General features: G+C 45.4%; 1 protein-coding gene across 3 annotated transcripts in view; it reads right to left on the bottom strand.

The window, feature by feature from the left end:
• LOC138748461 (cdc42 effector protein 2) overlaps positions 1 to 25,348 on the bottom strand; it is a 61,430-nt gene that overhangs the window by 9,687 nt on the left and 26,395 nt on the right. The window contains exon 1 of one of the 3 annotated variants that reach the window (XM_069908720.1): positions 14,007 to 14,214. The exons of the other annotated variants lie outside the window; for them this stretch is intronic. The gene's annotated coding sequence lies outside the window, so the exon portion shown is untranslated. Of the gene's footprint in view, positions 1 to 14,006; positions 14,215 to 25,348 lie in introns of those variants that run through there. 3 annotated transcript variants of the gene reach the window in all.

The raw sequence follows: 25,348 nt of genomic DNA, 5'->3' as shown, positions 1-25,348 counted from the left end.
CAGGAAAATGACCAGACTGGCTGCTGTTAATGGTTGCGGCGATTGGCCAATGACACAGTCTCCTCTACCTGCAGAACTCAGTCAGCGACCGGTCGTTCCTCGTTGACACTAGAGCCCAGATCAGCGTAATCCCGGCCACGGCCGTCAAGTCCAGGAACCGACCTCTTGGACCTCCCCTCCGTGCGGCCAATGCAACGGCATTCCGGATGTATGAAGACAAGACAGTCCACTTCCAGATCAGCCAACGGAATTTCGCGTGGAGGTTCACCGTCTTGTCCCTTCCAACTGCCATCCTGGGTGCAGACTTCCTCCTCGCACACGGGCTTCTGGTGGACATTCGAGGTAGGCGCCTAGTGGATGCCCATACCTTCCAGGCCATTCGCCTCGACACCTCCTGCTCAGAGCAACCGCAGATGGCCGTGATCAGCACGCCCAGAGACAAGTTCCAGCGAATCCTGGTCGAGTTCCTGACACTCCTCAAGCCACAGTTCTCCGCTGCCTCGCCGTGCCACAGGGTGTTCCACCACATCCCACCCAGGGCCCACCGGTTCACGCCAAGGCACGCCAGCTCCCGCCTGACAAGCTCCAGGTAGCGAAGGAGGAGTTTTCGCATCTGTTGGAGCTGGGGATCATTCGGCAGTCTGACAGCCCTTGGGCCTTGCCACTCCACCTGGTTCCGAAAGCCTCCGGTGGCTGGCGTCCCTGCGGAGACTATCGACGGCTTAACGAGGCAACCGTTCCTGACCATTACACCATCCCTCACATCCAAGACTTTGCAGCCAACCTGCACAGTGCGAGGGTTTTCTCCAAGGTTGACCTGGTGCATGGATATCACCAGATCCCACTGCACCCTGAGGACATACTCAAGACGGCCATCATTACCCCCTTTGGCTTGTTTGAATTCCTGCGCATGCCGTTTGGGCTCAAGAACGCCACTCAGACCTTCCAGCGCCTCATGGACTCTGTAGGAAGGGACTTGGATTTCGTCTTTTTTATTTGGTCGACATCCTCATCACCAGCAAGGACCGGGCATAACACAAGGCCCAACTACGTGCCCTTTCCTCCCGGCTGGCCGACTTCGGCCTTACCATCAACCTGGCCAAGTGCCAGTTTGGGAAAGAGTCCATGCAGTTCCTGGGCCATATCATCATGGCCGAAGGAGCCACGCCCGCGGCTGCGAAGATCGCCGCTATTAGGGAGTTCCCCCGCCTGGAAAGCCTCAAGGGGTTGCAGGAGTTTGCAGATATAGACAACTTTTACAACCGCTTCATCCCGGGAGCTCCGTGCATCATGCAGCCGCTATTCGCCCTCATCGTGGCCAAACACAAGATGCTCTCTTGGAACTCAGAAGCCTGTGCCACATTCGAGACCACCAAGGACGCCCTCGCGAAGGCCACCATGCTCGCCCATCGGTGCCGTCCTGGAGCAGCAGGTGAATAGACATTGGAAGCTGCTGGCATTCTTCAGCCGCCTGCTTCGCCCGCTGGAATGCAAGTATAGTGCCTTCGACCGTGGGTTACTGGGCATGTACCTGGCAGAGCGGCATTTCCGCTATTTTTTGGAGGGGAGGACTTTAACCATCTTCACCAACCACAAACCCCTCACCCAGGCGCTCGCAATGGCAAAGGATCCCTGGTCGGCCCGCCAGCAGCGTCACCTCTCCTTCATGACGGAGTTTACCACCGACATTCAGCACAAGGCGGGGAAGGAGAATGTGGTTGCCGATGCACAATCACGACTGGCCATCTTCACACTGATGCCCAGCCTCGACTTTGACCAGCTTGCCCGGGACAAGGAATCTGATTAGAAGACGAGGGCCTTCAAGACCGCCATCACGGGCCTGCGGTTCTGAGACCTCCCGACTACGAGCGGCGAAGGCACCATCCTGTGCGATATCTCCTTGGGCACCCCGCGGCCAATGGTTCCCCAGCAGTGGCGCAAGCAGGTCTTCCGTCAAATCCACGACCTTTCACATCCGTCTATTAGGTCCACGGTCCGGATGGCGGCAGAACGGTTTGTATGGCATGGGCTGCAGAAGCAGATCGCGGGCTGGGCCAGAACATGCACCCATTGCCAGACGTCCAAGGTGCACAGGCAGACAAGACCGCCCGTACAGAGTTCGAGCACATCCGGGAACGGTTCAGCCACATTCACGTGGACATCGTCGGACCCTCACCCGTTTCCCGGGGCAAACGTTACCTGTTTACAGTGGTAGACCACACCACTCACTGGTCCGAGGCGATCCCGATGCCAGACGCCTCCACCGACTCCTGCTCCCGAGCCCTGTTGCATGGTTGGGTCGCCCGGTTTGGCGTCTCAAGTCACCTCACCAGCGATCGGGGCTCCCAGTTCACATCTGCGCTCTGGGCACAGCTTGCCAACAGGTTGGGGATCCAGCTACACTGCACCACGGCCTACCACCCGCAGGCCAATGGACTGGTCGAACGTCTGCACCACCACCTTAAGTCGGCGCTCATGGCCCACCTCACTGGTCCCGACTGGGCGGACGAACTGCCTTGGGTGCTCTTGGGCATCTGTTCCACTCCCAAGGAAGATCTGCAGGCGTCATCAGCTGAGCTGGTCTACAGTGTGCCGCTGGCACTACTTGGTGAGTTCGTCAATGCACCTCACAATCCCCAGCGGTCACCGCATGAACTACTTCCTCACCTCAGGGCACGCTTGGACTTTTTCGAACCCCCACCGCTGCCCAGGCATGGCACCCGCCCGTCTCATGTTCCCGGCGAACTGCTTTCTGCAGAGTACGTTTTCGTTCGGTGGGGCCCAACCGCGGCACCTCGATAGCGACCGTACGAGTGGCCGTACAGGGTTGTACAGCATTCCGGCTCGACATTCACACTGGACATTGGAGGCAGGTGGGAGCTGTTTACCATGGATAGGCTGAAACCAGTGCACCTTGATCCCACCGAGTCCATGGTCGTTGCCCAGCCCAAGAAGTGAGGCCTCCTGGAGAAAAAGGACATTGGCGCCGATTCTGGGGGGGGGGTTGTGGCGGCTCACCACGAGGCAGGCGAACCGGCCTCACTTGTAAGCCACGCGGCAGGGCAGCCAGCCAAAATGGCGCCGTCGGGGGTTTCCCTTCCTTCCAGCACGGGGCTCAGAAACCCACGCTGGGGAACCACATGACGCCCGGGTGACGTCAGCGCCCTCCAGTGCGGTTCTCAGCCAGGTCCAGGCTGGGAGTATAAGTGCCTGCAATAAACTAGTCTGCTCACTGAGCTCAACCCGTCTGGTTGTGTGTGTGTTATTGCAGGAGCCGTGTCGCTACAGGATCTTAATTTATAAGCCATTAGTTATCAATTTCATGGTTGATTCCTGTTACTCCTGCACGTGGCTTCTCATTCTCAGCCACCCCATTAATTTAAATGTTTTCTGTATTTACATATAAATTATCTGTTAAACTGCCCATGAAAAAAGTCAATTAACAATGTCAATCAACCACTCAGATTCACAAAAGGAATAATTTAAACTGCTGTCTCCCATATGCAGTACATATTTCCCAGAGAATAAAAAGTAATTTGAAAATTTAAAATTCAAGTTTTAGATGTACATTTTGAAATTTATTTTTCCTTCCTCTCATTTGTTTTAAATCCAATCTACCAAGTCCTCAGATTTGAACTTAATTTCCTCTTCTTTGTCCTCCACTAAAGGCTTTTTCAGGTGCATTCTGTGCTAAGAATGCGCCTGAAGAAGCAGAAGCGGCCCTTTAAATTACCGTTCAGGTGGCAGTGTTTAAAGCACAACACTGACCACCTGAAAGGATAGCTGCGCCGGGATGCGTATCTGAGCACATTCCGGCTCCTGTCCCTTGGCCTGTCTATTCAGGATGGCTGGCTGTCAGCTTGGACAGCCAGCGCGGGCTATCAGCGCTGGGATGTCCCGCGCGGGACGTCCCCACACTGATCCCGCTACCCCACTCAGGAATTCAGTCCCCACACTGTGGGGCGGCTGGCGCGGGCTGTCAGCGCAGGGACATCCCCACACTGATCCCGCTGCCCCGCTCTCTCCCCACTCACGGGGATGGAGCGGCCGGCGGGAGAGAAGGAGGCTGGAGCGGCAGGCGGGTGAGTACGGAGCTCGAGTCGGGTACCGGCATTGTTTCGGCCAGCCCCCTTCTCCCTTGCCATCCACTCCAGTCCCCTTCTCCTTTGCCGGCCGCTCTAGCCCCACAGATCCCACGCTGACAGCCCAGCCAGCTGCCCCTGCCCCGACGTCCTGCGCCGGGGGAAGGGGCAGCTGGGAGAGGAGCTGTCAGGCGCTCGCCAGCTGACTGTCATCCCAAATGGCTGGGGAGGCCACTGTGCTGCGGCGATTATCCTTCTCGGAGGAGGGTTACAAAGTTCACCTTCCAAGCACCTCCTGCACATTCAGGTGGCCTCCCAACAGCCGCATATTGCCAAAATAGGTGGCTTTACAAGCGGGGCAATTGACCATCTTAAAGTGCCTTTTGTTAAACTCAGGGGTTATGAAATTAGACCCTGGATCCATCTGTGATGCCTTTTTCTCAATTGCTCTCACTGTACAGTACTATTATCAGCTAGCTCTTTCAGATGGTTACATCGGGCAGCACGGTTGGCGTGTAATGGTCAGTGCAATGCTGATGCAGCGCCGGCATTCGGGACCGGGGTTCGAATCCCACGCTGTCTGTAAGGAGTTTGTATGTTCTCCCTGTGGGTTTCCTCCCACCATTGGTTGTAGGTTAATTGGGTGTAATTGGGTGGCATGGATTTGTGGGCCAAAAGGGCCTGTTACCATGCTGTATGTTTAAATATAATTTAAATGTAAGTTGCAAGAAATTCCATTGGGGCTGAGGGAACTGATAGACCATGGAGAGCACCTAATGAGGTGCAACATTGCTATAAAATTACTGCATTATTGTCTGCATTCTTGCCAAGCCCATATAAAAATAGAAACTACACTTCATTAACTGCAGAGCAGTTTGGAAAATTCCCCCTTCCCCCATGAATGAATAAATAAATGTTACTTCCTTCATTCCAGGTTTATTGTCCTGTTCTAGATGACACTGATAAACTTAATTAACCAAAGCCATTTTGTTTAAGGTCGGCATTTCTGTGAGATCGTTGTGGTTTTATTTAATCAAATTCAAAATCAGAATCAGATTTTATTGTCATGAACAAGTCACAAAATTTGGAGTTTTGCGGCAGCGTCACAGTCCAGACATTTATATTAAAACCATTTATTAAAGAAACAACAAGAACAGGGCAAGAAACGTAAGGCAGTGTCTTTGGTTCATTGATCATTCAGAAATCTAATGGCAGCGGGGAAGAAGCCGTCCTTGTGCCACACTGAGTGCTCGTCTTCAGGTTCCTGTACCTTTTTCCTGATGGTAGCAGAGTGAAGAGGGCATTTCTCAAGATACAGAAGTAGAAGTAGGGCCAATTGAGTCTGTTCCGCCATTCTAATCATGAGCTGATCTACCCACTCAGCCCCAGTCCCAGGCTTTCTCCCTGTAACCCTTGATACCTTGACTAATCAAATACCTGTCAATCTCAGCTTTAAATAAGCCCAGCTTCCACAGCCGCCTGTGGCGACCAGTTCCACAGGCACAAGACCCTCTGGCCAAAGAAAAGTTTCCCAATCTTTGTTTTAAATTGATGACTCCCGGGCTGGCTCCGTTAGCGGAGAAAAATGTGAACTTACATTTTTTTATAGAGAAGGCCTAAAAGATTGCTGCAGGGTCGCTTTTATGAAGAGCGACGCCTCATTGTGTCCTCCGGAGCTGATGGAGGCGGAGTGGCAGGTGCTGCAGCGCCACCCACCAACATGACACTGTACATACATGGCTAGCAATGGCTGTCTTCGTTATCCATCATCTCTGGGAAATGCAGAGCGGTTCCAGCTGTGTGGGGGATTATGGGTAACAGAGACAGCCATCGATCCTTCTGCCCGGCACGCTAAGGGACACTGACCTCTAGCACTTAAGCAGTGTCACTACAACAATGATTGGGTCCTGGGTGACGGCTGACAGCATCAGCCCACCCCTAGCCAGCTGCTTGGAGCAGCAATACATTTATGGAGTGGGGAGGAGTGGGACCAGCCTGAGGAAGGATCGGATTCGGCGTTATGGAGCTGCGCGGTGAGGATTTATGGAGGTAGGTTCAGAGATCTGAGGTTGGAGAATATCCCCCTTTGCGGTCGCAGATCTTTTCTCTATAAAAGGGCCTTATTAAACTCCTCTGCCCTTCCTGCCTCCACCCATTTATCCAGCAAGCAACTCATGTTTCCTGACTATATGGGCTCACCTAAATCTTCAAACTCTCAACCGTGTTTCCAAATCCCTTTCCTTTCTCGTGATCTCCTCCAGTTCTTTGGGACCTCTGGATCCATCAGTAAGTTTCATGAGGAGTTTTATTTGCTCTAACACTGGCAGCCATGGCTTCAGTTGCCAAGGGTCGAGACTCTGAAATTTCCTCCTTAATTTTCCTCATTTTGCACCTTGCTTTCTTCATTTAAGATTCTCTGTTCTTTCACCAATCTTTTGTTCGTGGTTGGCATCAGAACGATCTTAGCGGGGGGTGGGTGGCATTAGGGTAACTGCGGGGGTACAATTTGATGTTCAAAAACTCACTCAATGACGGGGTAGTGGTGCCTCCCTACCTATCTACCAGGAACCTTCTCTGTGTGTTGCCGCAAACGCACTTCCCCTCCTCTCCGACGAAACGGACAAACATGCTGCTTGTATCACTTGGAGACTAGTGACGTTAGTGCTGCGGATGGTGGGGGGGCGGGGGGGGAATGATGCAAATCCACCCCCACCTACCTTGACACCAGCCCTGCCTTAGATAATCTATCCTGAAGTCATGGAGGATCTTTGCTGGACCTAACACACAAATGGCATTGTGAAGAAAGCGCATCAGCGCCTCCGGTTCCCCAGGAGTTTGTGGAAGCTTGATACTGACATCAGAAACTCTGGCAAATTTTTACAGACGTGTGGTGGAAAGTGTGCTGACCTGTTGCAGCACTCAGGGGTATGGGGACTCCAAAACCCCTGAGTGAAAAGCCCTGCAAAAGGAGGTGGACACAACCCAGGCAAAACCCTCCCCACCATCGAGAACATCTACAGGGAACGCTGCCATTGAAGAGCTGGAGCAATCATCGAGGATCCACGCCATCCAGCACATGCTCTGTTCTCGCTGCTGCCGTCAGGAAAGAGGTCTCAGGGCCACCAGACTCACACCACCATCGCTCCCCTCCACTAGCAGACTCCTCAACCACAGTGAGAGCCTCAGTTACGAACTCATGCACTTTAGTGGGTTTTTTCCTCTCTCTTATTGCACAGCCAGTTTGTTTACATTTCTCTATTTATTGACATGTGTACTTATCTCCTTGAGTACAGTTTTTTGCACTACCAATTAGTGGTAATTCTGTCTGGTGTACCCTGACAATGAATCTGAACTTTATCAGGGTTGGTATACTATAAAGCATGCAGAATCCCTTCTAAATTGGCCCATGTTTAGAGTCAAACCCAACTAAGGACATGATTTAAACCATTCATTCTATTTTCATTGTTGAACCAATCTCAATTAGCCACCTTCTAGAGGTGGTCTCAATAATAAATCCAAACAATTTGTTCTGGATGAATTATAAATTGGGAAGCTTGAATCTGAGTCTCCTTACAGTATGATGAGTGGAGGTTTTTTAAAATCTCCTTTCTTACAATCTGGGCATCCCTGGCCCACAAACAGCCCTCGAACAAAGCAGCTTGCGAGGCCATTTTAGAGCGCAGTTCATTGGTTTGGTGTGTCTAGTGGGTCACGTAGGCCAGTGGACAAAATCAGTTTACTGGATGTCTCATTCATTTCACGGCCCCACCCGATGCATCTGCTGGGAGGTCACCAGTTTGACACTGTAGGCAGAAATCTCAAAATGAATCCGCTCTTTTAGCTTAGTCACTAAAAACAACGCCAAGCAGGCAATCCACTAAATTCATACACAAAACTTAGCCTTTCAGCTTACAGCCAACAACCTGATAAAAGAACAGACAAATAGAATGTAGATAGACAAAAAGAACAAGGCATTCATACTTTCCTCTTGAATCTCCCTTATGATTTAAGAATGGACAATCTTCCAAATGCTCAGCAGATCTGTGGCCATTGGCATGGATTTAAGTTTCTGGTCAATGACTGCATAAGAAGTGATTCAATCTGAAGCATTTTGCATCTGTTTTATTCTCCATAGAGGCTGACCCGCTGACCCCATCATTTTCCGTCGAGCACCCTCCAACCGGATGGCATTAACGTCGACTCCTTCGGTTTCTGCTGGCCCACTCCCCATTTTCTCTCTTTTCCCCATCCCTCCGTCTCCTCCCCCTTCCCTCTCCATTCACAGGGCCATCCCTCCTTCTCCCCCCCCCACTCTTTGCTGCTGTGCCCTCCCTCCCTTTTCTACCTATTACCTCCTGCCTGTGGGACTGTGCTCTTCCCCATGCTTCTCTCCCACCCCACCATTTTGTTTGAGCAGCTGCCTACATTTTGATCATACCTTGTGTAGTGTGGATTGTGGAGTGTCAAACAACCTCTCCATCTGGCACCTAGTCAGAAGTCGCATTACCTGCAACTCTGCCCATCCATTAGTGCACACCTGACCATTGGCCCCTTTAAACCAGTTAGTGATTACCTGGGCTGTACTCTCCAGCTTACTGCACTTTAAAAGCCCTCCATGTACAGCAGCTGATTCTATTTGCTCCTTGGTCCTGACTACGAAGCCTGCTCTAAGTCGTTCGTGAACTGTGGTCATTGCTGGAGGAGTTGTTGGTAAGGTGTGCACTACACAGAAAGTGGGACCTGAGTTTTGTGTGGGAATACTTAGCACTGAGTCACACCCAGTTGCTACAGGGAATCAGGAGCGTGTGTTGAAATCTGTGTCTTGTAAGAGTGTGTTAGTAACTGTATATAACTGCACGTGTGTAATAGGGAGAGAGTAGGCGGCCACTGATACGGGATATCACCGTATCCGATGTGAATGATTATGCAGTACAGGTATACCCCGCTTTATGAAAGTAGAGCATTCCTTTGAAACCTTGCAGAAGATGAAATGGCGTAAAGTGAAGATCCATTCACTACTATTGAAGGCAAAAACCCATTCATATTTCTAACAGATAGCAAACGCAGGTTTCTGTGTAAAAGCGAATTTGTGTAAAGCAGGATATACCTGTATTGTTTTGAATGCCTATATTGTTTTAGTGGCAAGCTATTTTCTGCCTTCCCTGTTACAGTAAAATTCATCCCTCGTTTATCAGCCTGTGACTGAGCTCTCTTCTCTGTGAACCCACCAAATCTGACTTAAATCTTGATCAAGCCCAAAACCTTGGTTACGTTTCTTTATCTTTGCTACATAAAGTACGTGTTTTGACCTGCTGAGTTTCTCCAGCCTCGGGTGTTTGCTGCTGAACCCATCATTTGCTGGTTCGATTTCAGATTCCCAGAATCCCTAGCTTGTTGCCTCTTCTTCACTAAGTCTATTTAGTTTAAAAATCTCTAAGTGCAATCACTAGTTGCATTGAACTTTCAAGACAGGATCACTGGCTACAGAAAGAAAATGATTTTGCTTTAAAAAGAGTATCATTTCATGATCCTTTCACGTCCTCAGAACATGTTGTTGTCGGAGGTGTCATGCAGACTGGTCACATTTAAAAGCATGGGATAAATGGCAGCCAACTTCAGAATCAGAATCAAAATTTATTGTCATGAACAAGACACAAAATTCATTGTTTTGCGGCAGCGTTACAGTGCGAACATTCATATAAACCACCTTACCACAGTAAATAAAAAATAGGGCATGAAAATTCAAAGTGAGGCAATGCCTTTGGTTCATTGTTCATTCAGGAATTGAATGGCAGTGGGGAAGAAGTTGTCCTTGAGCTGCTGAGTGCTCGTCTTTAGGTTCCTGTACCTTTTCCCCGATGGTAGTAGAGTGAAGAGGGCATGGCCTAGGTGGTGGGGGTCCTTGAGGATAGAGGCTGCTTTCTTAAGCCACAGCCTCTTGTAGGTGTCCTCGATAGAGTGGAGTATGATGCCCATGATGTTGCAGGCCGAGTTAACAACCCTCTGGAGTTGTTAACAATCAATTTGCCAGAGGAGTCACATAATGGAGTAGTGGCCGGTCGGGGAATTCCAGCCCTCTCCGGAAAAGTTTAAAAAAAAACAGAGAAAACGCAAAGGCACAAACACAAAAATTAAAATAAAGTGAAAGTAAAGGTGGGAAGAAAATGGCAACGAAGAAAGAAAAGTCGAAAGCAACGGGAAGAAGAGAAGAAGAAAAGACATCGGAAGAAGAAGGTGAAGGCCTTACCTGTCCGAGGAGGCCCGCTGTGGAGAGAGAAGCTCGCTCCCTCAGGTCAGTCGAAGTCCTGAGCTCGGGACTACAAAAATGGCTCGCGGAGCCAAGCAAAAGTGCGCAACCGCGCATGCACGAGGAGTCGCGCATGCGCGATGCGCATGACAAAAAAAAACACTGATGGGAGGGGGGACCAGCTGAGGAGACGACCTCCACAGCTGAGAATGACAGCCACAACAAAACAGCAAGAGGAAAACACAGAAAATAACGAGAGCAAGAAAGAAGAGAGTAAAAGGAAATCAAAGAAACAACAGATGACCAACCCAGAGGAAGAAGAAGAGGAAGAACACACAGAAATGGAAGAAGAAGGGAAGGGCAAGACAATGGATATATTTTTTTTTAAAGAATATATGGAATCAGTAAAAGAATGGCAATTACAAGAATTTGGTGAAATGAAAAGAAGAATGAAAAGTACAGAAGAAAAAATGAATAGATTAGAGATGGTCATGTCAGATATAGGAAAAAGAGTGGACAAGGTGGAAGAACGAGAAACAGTTGTAGAAATGGAAGTAGAGGATTTAAAACAATCAATTTGCCAATATGAATCTCCACAAACATCTGGAATACTGGGTCCAGTATTGATCTTGTTCAAGAAATGGTATTAATGCATTTGAGGTAAACGAGAAAGACTGAAGATGCTGTAAAACTAGAGTGACAGACAAAATCCTGGAGGAATTCAGTGGGCCAGGCAGCACAAAATGAAGGAACTATCTACTGCCTTCCATGAAAGCTGCCTGACCCATTGAGTTCCGCCAGTATTTTGTATGTTGCTAATGCATTCAAAGTGGGTTCAGAGAAGTGGGTTTGACTAACAACAATCTGCTGGAGGAACTCAGCAGGTGGGGGGGAAGGAATTGTTGGCACTTTAGGTGGAAACCCTTTTTTATCAAGTCGGTGAAGAGGGTCGTATGCAGTGCAAGCAGGAGAGGGAGGGAGGTTGATTGCTTTTTTGCTGCAAGTTCTAGCATCTGTTGTCTCTCGTGACTCCAGTTTCCGAGATGATTACCATGGTCTTGTGAGGAAAAGAACAGAAGCAGCAAATGCTGGAATCTTGAACTGACAAAGAATTGCTGGAGGAACTCAGCTGGTCAAACAAGTCAAGTCAAGTTCATTGTCATCTGATTTTACAAGTACAACCTGACAAAACAGTCTTCTCCAGTCCTCAGTGCAAAACACGCAGACACGCCACCAGACATAACACGCATGATGCAGACAAACAATACATATGCAGGACAGATATTTCATTGTACACATGAGAGTCTCAGATGGTGGGTGTGAGCAGTTCCTTTAGTTCCTGGTAAAACGGTCAGTCAACGTTTTAGATCTGAGACTGAGAAGAGGGGGGGTGATACTACATATATAAAGGGGGAAAGCTGGTTGAGGGGCTCAGATAAGACAGAGGAGTATGAAGTAGAATAAGAGAGACAGGTATAAGGAGAAACCATTAAGTGGGGGGACGTTAGAAAGGAAGGCCCATGTGAAACACCAAATGCTCTTTGAGCTGCAAGTATCAGTAAACAGAGGTAAAACACAAAGTCTGTAGGCATTGTAGGTTGAAGTAAAAACACAATGCTGGAGAAACCCAGCAGGTCAAACAGTGAACTTCATAGAACAAAGATAAAGATAATATAACCAATGTTTCAGGCTTGAGCCTTTCATCTTTGGGACTGTGCTCTACCCCCTGCCAATTTGCAACTGTACTCCTCCCGGCTACCCCTCTCCCCCCTCCCTCCCCCCCCACAATTTTGTTCGGGCACCTGCTGACATTTTATCATACCTTGATGAAGGGCTCAAGCCAAAAATGTTGGTTATGTATCTTTATCTTTGCGATATAAAGTCCACTGTTTGATCTGCTGAGCTCCTCCAGCATCATGTTTTTACTTTAGTATCAGTAAATCTGCCAGGATGATAGTATTACAGGCTTAGAATTTAATGGAAAAACAGCCATTAGCCATCATGAGTGTTTAAATAATATAATAATACAGGCACAAAAAAAAAATCACACTATTTCCATCAACCAGCTCTTAGCCTTGCAATGCCCAGCAATGATCTTCAACATTCCTGTCAGTTTTAAGAAGGCAAGTCAAGTTTATTGTCATCTGATTGTACAAGTACAACCTGATGAAACAGCGTTCTCCCGTCCTCAGTGCAAAACTCGCAGACGCGCCACCAGACATTACACATATACAGATAAACAATACACATGCAGTATTTCATCTATTCAAATACAAATATCTATACACCTATAATTTATACAGATTTATCTTTACAAAGAAAATGCAGATTACTCCTCAATCAAATTTATCATGGGATGTTAGGGCTGTCATTTAGCAAAGCAAGAACTGTTTAAGGATGAGATTGGTGATTCTCAATTATGTTCAACTTCACTGATTCCAAAAGATCAACTTAAGCAGTGGAATCTCATTTCCACAGAAAGTAAATTTAAAAAAACCACACTTACCATAAGTGTTTTTTAAAAGTGTTCTTTTACAAGAACTAAACAAGAGACAATCAAATCAATTTTTAGTTTCATGTGAAAATATTATCACGACCTCTATTAGGAATGAAAAAAGGTCCCAACCCCAAACATTTACTGAACATTTTTCTCCGTGGATTCTGCCTCACCCCCTGAGTCCCTCTGGGTTCTCTTTGGTTGTTTACTATAACACACAAGCAGAGTTTTAATTTTCTTTTACTTCTTTTGCTTTTTTTCCCTCTCTCCTTTAAACCAATCTTGTTTTCTTTTATTTCACTTCAATATCTTATCGCTCGAGAAGAAAGATTGCTGGTACCATTCCACACCAAAGTTCAGGGTGATCCTTTTCAATAGTTTGTGGGCCAAAAATACTTTTCAGTTGAAATATGAGAAAAAAAGTGTTAAAGCAGTGGTTCTCAACCTTTTTCTTTCCTCTCACGTCCCACTTTAAGTAATCCCTAGGCCATAGGTGTTCTGTGATTAGTAAGGGATTGCTTAAGATGGTGTGTGGGTGGAAAGAAACTGTTTGAAAGCCACTGTTTTAATCATCCCTCATGGACTTGTTATGTGCAGGATTTCAGAACTCCGAAGGAAATGGGCCAATGACCATTTTTCTCAAGCAAAATATTTCTGTAACAATTGGGTCTGGAGCAGTGGTTCTCAACCCTCCCTTCCCACTCACATCCCAATTTAAGCAGTCCCTACTGATCGCAGAGCACTGATGGCCTAGGGATTACTAACAGTGGGACGTGAGTGGAAAGGAAAAGGTTGAGAACCATTGAGTTAAAGAAAACGAATGTTCTGTGATGACCAGCTCTACCAAAACTGGCCCGTTATTAAAGCATCTCTGTAGCAGTGGGAATAATGATTGTGGGAAGTTACTTTCTAACTTTTTTTTATAGGGCTTAATTCCAAAGCTTTCATTGATTTTTTTTCTCTCCCTGTGGCTGTAATTCATAATCAAAAATATACAGCATGTAGAATGGGAACAATCCATTCTACAGAAATATAAAGCTAAATTAATGAACCAATGCAAAAAATAGGAATTTTGAAAATAAGTAAAATATTGGCTCATACGAAACGTGACCTTCCAGCAAACGCAGCATTTTTTTAAAGCTTCTTTTTGATTCTCTGAAGGTAATAGAAGAATTCTTACCAGAACAAGCCGTATTGACTGCAGTCCATTCAGATTCTAAACAGTTCCTGTCCTTTTTGTTTCCTCTACAATTGAATGAGATCTAAACTGATGGAAAGCAAAGCAGGAGTGGAGATTGTGTGTGCATCAGCACCGAGTGTTCTGGACTCAATGAATCCCAAGCAGGCTGCACACAGCAGTCAGTCCAGCACATTCCGTGAAGTGTGAGAGTGTGTGCAGAGAGAAGGAAAGGGGAGGGGAGGATGGGCAAACACACTGCAGCTTCAACGGACTCAGGAAGTATTGACGTCAGTGGGGCAACTTTACTTAAGCTTATCCACAGCTGTCCCTTCCTAAGACGATGTGATCTCCCATCGGGATTATGTCTCAGTATTGTTGATTGGCTCAGTCTGAAAATCTTTGATTATTCCTCGAAGAAGGGGTCAGGCCCGAAACATCAGCAATGTACCTTTACCTCCTATGGACGCTGCTGAGTTCCTCCAGCATTTCGATGTGTTTTTACTTGACTCAGCAGGGTGACTGGTTTGAGTTTTCTTTACTCCAATTTTATGATACATATTAATAAGAGAAAAATGTCCATACAAGAAAGTCAAAGCAGAACCAGAGGATGATTTCCTCTTGTGAGTTGTCAAGATGCTGTTGAACACAGCCTGTGATTGGCGGTGCCTTGGTGAGTGGTGAATGTCAATGTGTCGTGGAGAGGGGGCCACAGTGTTAGTGATGGCAGAAAGGATTTGAGGAATATAAGAACATGAGCAGGAGTCGTCCATCTGGCCCTTCAAGCCTGCTCCACCATTCAATGAGATCATGGCTGATCTGATGCTTTTTTTAAGAACATGTATCAGTTTGCTTTAGCAGCGTTTAACTGTGGTGTATATGATAATGGAACTCCTGTTCGGCTCCGAATCATGGGTCCTCTACCGGCATCACCTACGGCTCCTAGAAAGCTTCCACCAGCGTTGTCTCCGCTCCATCCTCAACATTCATTGGAGCGACTTCATCTCCAACATCGAAGTACTCGAGATGGTAGAGGCCCACAGCATCGAATCCACGCTGCTGAAGATCCAACTGCACTGGGTAGGTCACGTCTCCAGAATGGAGGACCATCGCCTTCCCAAGATCGTGTTCTAGGGCGAGCTCTCCACTGGCCACCGAGACAGAGGTGCACCAAAGAAGAGGTACAAGGACTGCCTAAAGAAATCTCTTGGTGTCTGCCACATTGACCACCACCAGTGGGCTGATCTCGCCTCAAACCGTGCATCTTGGCGCCTCACAGTTCGGCGGGCAGCAACCTCCTTTGAAGAAGACCGCAGAGCCCACCTCACTGACAAAAGACAAAGGAGGAAAAACCCAACACCCAACCCCAACCCACCAATTTTCCCTTGCAACCACTGCAACTGTGTCTGCCTGTCCCGCATCGGACTTGTCAGCCACAAACGAGCCTGCAGCTGACGTGGACATTACCCCTCCATAAATCTTTGTCCGTGAAGCCAAGCCAAAGAAAAGAAAGAAGATATGGTAATGGCACAAGTTAAACTTTTCCAAATGTTTCAGAATACTTTATTGTGCAAGAAAACATGGGTCAGTAAGTTTGTGGATGATACGAAGGTTTGAGGTGTTGTGGACAGAGTTGAAGGTTGTCGTTGGTTACAACAGGATGCAGAGTTGGGCAGAAAAGTGGTAGATTGAGTTCAATCTGGAAAATTGTGAAGTGATGCATTTTGGAAGGCAAAGTACATGATTAATGGTAGTATTCTTAACAGTGTGTATGAACAGAGGGAACTTGGGGTCAAAATCCATAGGTCTCTCAAGGTTGCTGAGCAGGTTAAAAGGATAGTTGAGAAGATCTATGGGATGCTGGTTTCATTAGTCGGAGGATTAAATTCAGGAGATGTGAGGTAATGTTACATCTCTATAAAACTGGTGAGACCACACTTGGAGTATTTTGTTCAGTTCTAGTCACCTCATTACAGGAAGGATATGGAAGTTATGGAGAGGATGCAGAGGAGATTTACCAGGATGTTGCCCAGATTGGAAAATATGTCTTATGAGGCAGAGCTGGGGCTTTTTTCTTTTGAGTGAAGAAGAATGAGAGATAACTTAATGGAGGTCTACAATATTACGAGAGGCCAGCACTTTTTCCCAGGGCAGGAATAGCAAACACCAGAGGATATTTGTACAAAGTGAAGGGAGGAAGGTTTAGGGGAGACAACAGGGAGAAGTTTTTTATACAGAGAGTAGTGGGTTCCTGGAATGCCTTGCTGGGGGTGATGCTGGACGCTGGAACAATAGGGGCATTTAAGAGACTCTTAGACAGGCACAGTGTTGGCGTCAGCACAGGTCTAATCAGGGCTCATTAGGGTAACCATGGGGGGCACAAACTGACATTCAAAAACTCATTCAGTGGTGGGGGGGAGCGGGTACCATACCTGCCATGAACCTCCTCTGTGTGCCACCGTCACACTTCCCCCTCCCTCCAACATTACAGACAAAAGTGCATGCTTAGAGCGCATGAAGATGAAACCATGCGATGCTAGCTAGTAAGCCTAGTGCTGTGGGTGGGAGGGGGCACAATAATTAATTTGGGGGGAAAGAGCCCCCCCCCCATGACGCCGATTTTCATATGGATGAAAAGAATATAGAGGGTTATGAGGTAGGTAGGATTTGGGGTTATTTTTGACACAACAGTGTGGGCTGAAGGGCCTGTACTGTGCTAACATATAACATATAACAATTACAGTACAGAAACAGGCCATCTCAGCCCCTCTAGTCCGCACCAATCTAAGTGATCCCCTCTAGTCCCACCTACCCGCTCCCTCCAATGCATTTATCCAACCTTCTCTTAAATGACAAAATTGACCCTGCTGCAACCACCTCTTCCGGAAGGTCATTCCACTCAGTCACTCCTCTCTGAATGAAGAAGCTTCCTCTCATGTTACTTCTAAACTTTTGCCCCCTCACCCTTAACTTATGACCCCTCGTTCCAATCTTACCTATCCTCAAGGGGAAGAGCCTATTCATATCTACTCTGTCTATCTCCCTCATAATTCTAAATACCTCTATCAAATCCCCCCTCAACTTGTAATGTTCTGTCCTTTCTCACGTAAGGAAACCAGAACTGCACACCATGCTCCAGGGGCAGCCTCACCAGTAACCTGTACAGTTGCAGTAGAACCACTCCGCTCCTAAATTCAAACCCCTCTAGCAATGAAGGCCAACATTCCACTTGCCTTCCAGATTACTTGCGACACCAGCCAACCAATCTTTTGTGATTCATGACCAAGCACTCCCCAGTCGTTCAGCATGCTGTAATTTGTGAGCTGATTAGTGGGTTTACCATGTCAGTAGTTCCTCTGTTTGCGCGAAAGCCGCACTGTGATTCTGGGAGAACATTCTCGGCGACACTAGGCATTATTCCATTTAGGAGAATCCTAGCGAAGATTTTGCCTGCAATGGAGAGCAGCGTGATTCCCCTGTAGTTTGAGCAGTCTGATTTCTCGCCTTTGTTTTTGTACAGGGTGATGATTGTCCACGCTGCTGAAGATCCAGCTGCGCTGGATGGGTCACGTCTCCAGAATGGAGGACCATCGCCTTCCCAAGATCGTATTATATGGCGAGCTCTCCACTGGCCACCGTGACAGAGGTGCACCAAAGAAAAAGTACAAGGACTGCCTAAAGAAATCTCTTGGTGCCTGCCCCATTGACCACTGCCAATGGGCTGATCTCGCCTCAAACCGTGCCTCACAGTTCGGCGGGCAGCACCCTCCTTTGAAGAAGACCGCAGAGCCCACCTCACTGACAAAAGGCAAAGGAGGAAAAACCCAACACCCAACCCCAACCAACCAATTTTCCCCTGCAACCGCTGCAACCGTGTCTGCCTGTCCTGCATCGGACTTGTCAGCCACAAACGAGCCTGCAGCTGACGTGGACATTTACCCCCTCCATAAATCTTCGTCCGCGAAGCCAAGCCAAAGAAGAAAAGAAGTGGGTTTAATAGAAACCATTCCCCATGTGGTTCATCAGCAGGATGGTGAATAGATAAAAGTGTTAATGATCTATACAGTGTACATTGAATATATGCTGTCACCTGATGGAGTGCCTCATAAGATTGTATTAGTTACACAAGAGTGTCATCTCCAAAAGCAGCCAAACAAATTTCTGGAATGATGAGAAATAACTTCTCCATTACCATATTTCACTCCAGGAAAAGATTATTTTCAACAGTTAATCATTGTGCGAGGAGTCAAATAACATCATTTCTTTTTCAGTTTGTGGGACAGAAGGCTGATATTAGACTATTGAAACCAGATTTAATCAGACTCAACCAGGCCTTCGAGTTTGAAAAATGACTTTTAAATCTTAATGATCTCTGTCCATTTTTTGTCTTGATTTTATTCAAAGGGGCCCGCTGGAATGAATTTGTGGGAGCACCTTTTCTTGAAGGACTGCAGTAGTTCAAGAAAATGCTTCTCTGCAACTTTAAGATGGGCAGGAAGGGATAGATCTAAGTCCACAGCAATGTTCCCTCTCATTTTTAGTAGTCAGTGTGTGCCAACATTTTATGTTGTGCAAATTTCTTTTTCCTGCACACTGAATTCTGGTGCAAATGTAAACTCGAAGTTATTGAAATTGATAAAAACTTGGATCTCCCCTGGGTTTGATTGTTTTTGGTCTTGCTCGTCTGAATTCAGTAAGTAGGAGTATGAATGACTACATTATTTTACGTAGCTAACATTTCGTGTGCACATTAATTTCCTTTGTGCGCTGATTGCAAAACGAGTGTGCATGCGTACACGTGCCCAGCTTAGAGGGAACAAGGGTCCATGGTCAGATTGCCCATGATTTTATGAATAGGGGAGCAGGCTTAACGGACTAGGTGACCTACACCTGGGCTCCCATGCTCCTTTAGGCAATTAATGATTGCCTGAGCAGTGGCTCCCAGATTCTAGATTCTAGATTTTTTTTAAAAAACATGTTTATTTTCTAGAATCTGGGAGCCTCTTTTCCTCAAAAGGCTCCCAGATTCTAGAAAATAAATACATTTTTTAAAAAAGTATCATATCAGTGTGTACAAAATAAGCAGAGCCTACTCAGGGAAAGTACTGAGAACTGCAATTAGTTGCGATACTTCTAGGTTATGCAGGCAAAATATTACCCAGAGTTTGAAGTCTAGAACATGATCTAATTCAGTGGTTCTCAACCTTTTTTCCCACTCACATCCCACCTTAAGTAATCCCTTACTAACCACTGAACGCCTATGGCCTAGGTGCTCTGCGGTAATAGATGGGAATCTGTGGTTAGTAAGGGATTACTTAAGGTGGGATGTGAGTGGGAAAAAAAGTTGAGAACCACTGCTCTAATTAGACTTGCAGGAAAGATCCCTGAGACAGAGCTTCAGCACAGGACTGTCAAAATCTGGAAGAATTTAGCAGATCATCCATTAACAGAAATAGTCAGTTGAAGTTTCAAGTCTGACCTGCAGTGTTCCTCCAAAAATTCATTGTCTGCTCAAGATTCGAGCATCTGTAGCTTTTGTGTCTCCCTGCTGTAAATGTTGTCCAGCCCACCCATCACATCTCAGTGGCTACCTTCCCTATTTGGAAACTTTTCTCTCCATTTATCATCAGTACTCAAAAAATCCTTCCAAAACACCATCAGTCCACACCCCATCTAGTTTCTTGTGTAACTTTTAGTCAAGCTCATTGTACAAGTACAACCCGACAAAACAGCATTCTCCAGTGCTTGGTGCCAAACATGCAGACATAACACACATACAGATGAACAAAGTACATGCAGGAGAAATATTTCATTAATACCTAATTGCCAGAATACATCTGAAATGGTCTTATCTTGGAAGCTAAGCAGGCTCAGGACTGGTCAGTACTTGGAGGGGAGACCACCTAAGAACACCTGGTACTGTAGGTTCTGTGAGGGGTGCTGGTCAAAGTGGCGACTCTCTGTCTGCATTACTGCAGACAAAAGTTAAAGAATTTCATTTATGTTACATTCTAAATATAGTATTATGTGACAATAATGGATCCTTTACCATTTTTACCATTGGTTTTCACACTTTTTCTTTCCACTCATGTCCCACTGTAAGTAATCCCTTACTAATCACAGAGCACCTATGGCATAGAGAATACTTAAAGTGGGACGTGAGTGGAAAGAAAAAGTGTGAAAACCACTGATCTATACATATAAATAAATATTTATAATCAGAAAGCAAGAATGCACAAAAATAATAAGATAATTTATTTATAACCCTAAAATTTATTCTCAGTTTTGCTCACATAGGTTTAAACCACTCTCAGAATTCAGGAAACTTAGCAAACTCTCACAAATCAACGTGATAAATGAACAAATTATCTGTTTTGGTTCAAGGATTTTTTAAAAATTGGCCCAGAATACTGGAGAGAATTCCCTGCTCTGTTCCAAATAAGCAAATGTCATGGTTTTATTACATTCCTGAGATGGCCCAGTCATCTCTGGAATGTGGTGTAAGGCAGAAGTCCTGTCCCTGCAGCACCACTCATAACAGTCTCCATGCAATAGATCACAACTTTTGTTTCCAGAGAGTTTTCTCAAGGGTCAGTGGAAGGGTAATTGGACAAAGGGGGATTACTTAAAAAAAAACTTTCTCCTGAGAGGCAAGAGAGATTTAGTTCTGATGGGGTTAATCTAGTTCTGGTGGAAGCATTCCTGTGATCTAATTGATTATGAGTTTATCTTGGCTTTCTGCCTTGTCTCCATATTTGGCAAGAAAATGAATTTGTTTCACTGCCAAATGACTTGACAAATGATAAATTCTTTACTCATGTGGGGTTAGGATATCGGAAGAGGCCCTTCTGAGGAGAGAACAACCAATAATGAAACCATCTGGTCTGTGTTTAAGTCAGCGGTAATATTGGCCTGTTTAAACTACATTTAATCAGCTTCATCTAGGTTCTAATTCCATACTATATCCTTGAATATATTTTGAACATTTATTCTTAAATAAATTGCTTATTTCCATCGATTTTGCTTGATTTCATTTGAAGATGACGTCTGAAATGATCTCTCCTGCTTCTGTGGTCCTGAATGAAAGGATTGGCACAGACTAGAAGGGTCATAGGCCCTGTTTCTGTGCTGTAATGTTCTATGGTTTCCTAGGACACCAGGTTCCAGCACAACCTTTTTCATGTTGACATGTGAAAATGCCTCGATACCAATGCAATTGCTACCTTCTAAGTCCTAATCAGGTCAGTTATTGAGTTGCAGCACTTAAATTGAGGGAATGAATTGGTTAGACTTGAATTATTTATTTATATATATGACTGGGCTGAGGAACAGCTTCTTCACACGGACAGTGAGAACGCTGAATGACTCACACTAAACATCCAAGACGCTCATATTTATGAAGCATTATTTATTTGTATTGATGATATACTTGTCCTCCCTACGTATTGTGGTCCGTAGGTGTGTTATGTCTGGCTGTGTAGCTGCGTGTTTTGCACCAAGGACCGGAGAATGCTGTTTCGTCAGGTTGTACTTGTGTAATCAGATGACAATAAACTGGACTTGACTTGCAAGAAAATAAGCAGTACTGCGTTAAAAAGTCGCGACATGACTATGGTTTTGACCAATGTAACTGAAGAGAAAAACAACAGTTTTCCCTGGAAAATTGGATTGTTTTATTTCACTGATAAAACTATGTACCAGCAATAAATATCAGCAATAAAGTTTGTTTTAATAAAGTGCAAAAATAAAACAAGAAAGCATGAAGACCCCATGTTTGAAGTAAAAACACAACACTGGAGAAACACAGCAGGTCAAACAGTGTCCTTTATAAGGCAAAGATAAAGATACATAACCAAAGTTTCGGGCTTGAGCCCTTCATCTTTGGGACCGTCCTCCTCCCCTACCACCATTTTGTTTGGGCGCCTGCCAATATTTTGCTCATACCCTGATGAAGGGTTCAATCCTGAAACATTGGTTACGTATCTTTATCTTTGCTACATGAAGTACACTGTTTGACCTGCTGAGTTTTTCCAGCAGTGTGCTTTTAATAAAGCACCTGTGACTTTCAAATTGTTTTTAAAAAAAGGACCAATTTGTAGGATGTGTTTGACGAGGATGATGTTAAAGAGTAAAAGTCCGGGGAGATGGCATAAAAAACAAAATATGTTCTTCGCTATAGGAAAGGATGTGTGGATGTTGTGAAAAACATTTTCAAAAGTTTTTCAGAAGTTCAATTTTGAATATCGGTAATAATATTATTTTTGATATATTTAAAGTTTATGGAGAGAGATACCTGATGCATATCATGCAAAACTAAAATATGCAATCTTGCCTAATACAGGAAAATCCCTGGTATCTGGTATTCAAACAATTGGCAGCCTCAAGCAACCGGCAAAAATATTCAAGGAAAATAAATTTTTAAAATTAAAATAAATAAATAAAATAATAGGTAAAATACATAAGTTTAAAATGGTTGTCTGAGGTAAATGTTGTCTGAGGTAACACAAAAAAGCTTTGGTGAAGATGGAAGCAAATATTCTGCCAGTGGAGTGCCCTGATCGTACTTTGCTCGTAGCAGCTGTTTGAATAAAGTTGTGTTTTACTAGGTTTTCTCTCCTCACGGTTTTATAATGACTTAGCAATGGGAGGAAGCCCATTTGGCTAATTTCCTGGACTTTAGTATCTATATGAAGACCTACTCCCTCCTGTCCTTTCTATGTTGGCTTACAACCTCTTTGCATTGTGAGATTACTGTCTCTCTAGTCTGTGTGAACAGTTTCCTTTTGTTCACAGAAGACTGGCTGACGCCGGGCAAAGGGAGAGAGAGGCAAGAAAAACAAATGGCTCAGGTGGAGGAAGAAGCGTAATACAGGGTGGAGTGGGTGTTTAGAAGGCAAAGTCTGCACCGCCTCTTGTTGGGCCTGATGCATAACAGGTAAACATTGTCTTGAATGCAGTTTAGGCCGCAGTAATCTAGCATTTAAGCAAGGATGTCTCAGTGAGAAGCCATTTTGAGTTATGGTGTACTCACTTGGAAAAGGATGCTCTTGCCATGGAGAAAATACACCAAGGGTTTCCATGACTGTTTCCATGAATATACATGTTAGGAATTAAAGTACCTTTAAAGAAATTGCTCGAGACAAAAATTGAGAACAAAGAACATTTATTACTACAACAATGCAAAGTTGGGTGCTTCCCCTTACCCTGGGAATACACACACATACTGGGGCTCACCCAACTTTTATACAGTCAATTTCAGTATCAGAATGCCCTCCCCCTTACATTCTTCTGCCCCCTGAATGGGTTTGGCATAGGTAATTCTTCCTGCCTACGTGCAGTTTCAGTACACTTGGAGGACCAGGGGGGGTATCCTGTCGGTGTCCCTTCATGTCATTGTCCTTATTCACACCTTCCTGATTCTCTGGGCTACAGTCTCTTGATATGCAGAGTTGACTCATTCTATCTAGGGTTGGCTAATTTCATATGTATAAATCTGTGTATGGTTAGCTAATTAGAAATGTATGACTTGGTACTTCTGTCCAGGGCTAGGAGACCCTTATCTGATCCAGACTACCTCAACTTCCTACATTCTATTGTACCTTACCATTCCTTATCTTAGTCCTATGGTCTTGTCACAAAGGATAGAAGATTCTTATGTTAATCGTGCTGACTCTGCTTTCCTGCATCCTAAGCCCCAAACTTATCCTGTTTGAACTGGTTTCAGCCATTTTACTGATGAACTTTAGTTTCTTCCATGTTCATAATTTTAGGTCAATTTTCCCATCTCTCACAATCCTCACTTTTCTTTTAGATCAGTAATACTGATCTTTCACCATGATCAGTGTTACTGATCTTTGGTTACTAGTGTCAGTGTGACTGATCCCCCCCCCCCCCCTTCCTCACTTTTCTTTTAGATCAGTAACACTGATCTTTCAAGTGTAAGGTGTAGTTTTACCCAGCTGGTCAATAACCGAATTGTAATGTCTGTGTAAAGTCTTTAGGTAGGGGAGCACCATGAGTGAGTCCAGCTGCTTATTAGGGTTTGGAGTATCAGGCTCCAGTTCTCAGTAAAGAGTCTAGTCCATCCCATACGTTGAAATATGGAAGCAGTGTCTTTGAAGCACACGACCTTTGTAAGTGTTGTCCCGACGAAGTCTGTGAGAGGCGCTGCCTTCAGCAGCGAACGAGTCGCAGTAGTCAGGCGGTTCCGTTTGATTGTGGCTAGTATCTGATGTCCCCTTCAGCCCCGAACCCTAGGGCCACCGATCTCCGAAGGCTGTTTGGAGCCTGATATTAAAGTGTCAAGCAGCTCACGTTGTTGGAAACTGGTGCTCCCTTTCATGGGGTGATGAAAAGAGACCAAGCTGGGGGGGGATTGTTTCTTGTGATTTAACTGTGTGTTGCAGCTTGTCTGCTAACATTCATTGAACTTGTGAGTTGCAGCCTGTCTGTGTACATTAGCATATGTGTCAACTCTCTCTCTCTCTGCTACATGTACAATCCAATGTCCTTTGTGAGGATTTTGACACCCTGCACTCTACTTCGCTCCTTTCCACGTTATATAAGCACCAGATGAGCAGCAGCTCCCTGAAAACAGGTGTTCCCCTTCAGGGATGATCAGAGAGAGAGAGCCAGGTGGGGGATTATGTGTCTCGTGGTTGTGTGAAGTGTCTGTTTGTTTTGCGGTTAGCTTGTTAGTTTCCCCCTTTGTGTGAAATGTACATTGTTTGTTTTGCGGTTAGTCTGTGTACACAGGTGCCTCACTGTGTGACTGCCTATCCCCACTGTGTTTCCCTGATCCGTATTCTAAATACCTTGCCTCTATGCCCTCTCTAGCCTGTAAAACAGTACAATCTGTAACCTCTGCTACCCCTTCTCCAGAAGTACTTAAAACATCGAGAGTACTCCACTAAAGCTGTTTAATTCCCCTGGTCCGTATTGGGATCCCTTATATCCCATTATGACTATACATTAAATCTATGCCCTGTCTACATTCTAAAGGAGCTGAATTGTAACCTCTGCTGCCCCTATTCCAGGGGGGCTTAAAACATTAACGAACAATATTCCAAAGAAATTAGTAAACAACAATGAAGAATACATGTAAGCTCATTAAAATACAATAAGAACTTAATAAAACACAAAAAATGTAAAGCTCATTGAAAACTGCAATAAAATGCAAGAAGAACTGAATAAAACCACAATAAATGTAAAGCTCATTGAAAACAGCAATCAAATGCAAGAAGAACTGAATAAAACCACAAGAAATGTAAAGCTCATTGAAAACAGCAATCAAATGCAAGAAGAACTGAATAAAACCACAATAAATGTAAAGCTCATTGAAAACA

Source organism: Narcine bancroftii, chromosome 13 (assembly GCF_036971445.1).
Source record: "Narcine bancroftii isolate sNarBan1 chromosome 13, sNarBan1.hap1, whole genome shotgun sequence".
Classification (NCBI taxonomy): domain Eukaryota; kingdom Metazoa; phylum Chordata; class Chondrichthyes; order Torpediniformes; family Narcinidae; genus Narcine; species Narcine bancroftii.
This window is presented reverse-complemented; position numbering and strand designations above follow the sequence as displayed.